This window comes from Balaenoptera ricei, chromosome 4, assembly GCF_028023285.1.
Source record: "Balaenoptera ricei isolate mBalRic1 chromosome 4, mBalRic1.hap2, whole genome shotgun sequence".
Lineage (NCBI taxonomy): Eukaryota > Metazoa > Chordata > Mammalia > Artiodactyla > Balaenopteridae > Balaenoptera > Balaenoptera ricei.
Genome location: NC_082642.1, coordinates 8,412,229 through 8,414,293, shown reverse-complemented (window position 1 = coordinate 8,414,293; position 2,065 = coordinate 8,412,229).

Here is a 2,065-nt window from a genome sequence, read left to right as displayed (position 1 = left end):
ATGCTGATGTGTTGAGAAAAATTTACAGCATCTTTTTTTAATATACAATTATGCTTTTATGAGTGTTACTTTTAAAATTTGTCACTGAGTTCCAGTCTTTTCACCTAAGAAAGCATAAATGTGTATTTGAATCACCTGATAATCCTCTTAATATATGGATTCTCACTGAGTAGTTCTAAAGTGGGCCTGAGATTTTTCAGTTCTAACAGACTCCCTGGACTATACTTTAAATGGCAAGGAACTAGAAATTATATGGAGATTTTTAAAAAAGTAATTATAAAGAAAAACGTATTTTGATTCAGCGGCCTCCCAATTAAATACAAAGAAAATCAAAAGAAAATTATTATTTAAAAGTTCATTAAAAATAGTCTTACAAAACAGTGATTTCAATCTTGCATTCCTTAATTTTCTTGAATATGACAAAAGATATAAATAAAACAATCTATTTTGATATGACTGATACCAATAAGCATTTTTCATTTGTAAATTAATAAAAGTAAAATGAGCTACCTTCAATTTAAAATTCATGAGTTTTTAAAGTCATGTTTATTAAAAAATAATTTTTTTATCAAAAAAAGATGCAAGCTTATTTTGACCACAAAGCTTCTTTCACATTTCTCAACCCCTGAAAAGTTTAAGAACTAGTAGTCTTTGTTTTGACTATGAATAGGTATGATAATTTACTGTACTGCTACCACTTTTGAGTAGCTCTTGTTAACTGGAAAAGGCTTTCATAGAAAGCATTTGTCTGCAGTGCCAGGTTGGACCTTATGTTGCAATAGGCTAGCCTTTTGAGAATAAAAACAAGTTTGAAAAAAGGAAGTAGAGTTCTTAATTCTCAATATTCTTTCTGTCCTTATATTATTCCTGATTCTTTTAAAGTACAGTTTTAGTTTTTTTAAGAAAGTAATTTATTACTATTTTTATTTTAACTGGAAAAACTATTATGCAGGTTTGGGCAATCCTAAAACACCCAGAGATATTTAGTTAAATATAATACATCTTCATAAGTGCAGAGCTTGCAAAACAGTAAGGGATATCCTCTTGGGTCAAACAAAGAGGAAACTAAAAATCAGATCTTACAGTTTCCCATATTTGCTATTTAGCAAAGAAAAATAGGAACAGAATCAAAGACTAAAGAAGATGGACTTAACTCTAAAAGGAATGGATGATTTAGAAGTTTGGTCTGGTGATCAGCAGCATCGGTATCACCTGGGCACTTGCTGGAACTATAGAATCTCAGGCTCCATCGCAGCCTACTGAATCAGAATCTACACTCTAACAAATGCCCAGGTGTTCCTATGTATAATAGTTTAAGAAGCACTGGTCTACATGATGTCATAGTTGAGGGATACTAGGAAGACTTCTCTTGACCACCAAGTTTTTCACTCATTCATTTCAGTATCTAAAATTTCATTTTCATTTAAGGTTTTGTAGTTTTGAAAGCTACTCTGTAAAACATGTATCTTTTACATGGCTAATACTCCTGTATTCATTTACTTAAAAGTTTTCTAAATGACAGTTAGCTGGAAGCAGAGCTTTGGAGATCTAAGACAGGTAAATTTTAGGTGTTGGAGAGCGAAGGGTAGGCTCAGATAAAGGGTACAATTCAGGCAGGACAACCAGGCATAGAGAGAATGTGGTGAAATCTAGGAACAAGAGATTGCATTACTTGCCCCAGATAATACAGGAGAGAGTCATTTGGCTCCGACTTGAGCCCTCTCTTTAGTTATACTGGCTACTCATTGTTTGTCATCTCAGTTCAAAGCTCAGGCTCTGGATATGGATGGACTTGCATTCAAATCCCAATTCCAGAGCCCAAGAGGTCTATTTCATTTCCCACCAGCTGCGTGAGTTTGGATGAGTTATTTAATTTCTTGGAACCATAGTTTCCTGATCTGTGAAAATAAACACAATAGTAGGACCTAAGGTTGTCATGAAGATTAATAAAATAATGTATAAAAGAGCTTAGTACAGTGTTGTTGCTGCTACTGCAATTGATATTATTAGTAGTGAGGAGAGCAGGGGGGACCCAGGAAAAGTCTGAGAATATTTTGAGAACACT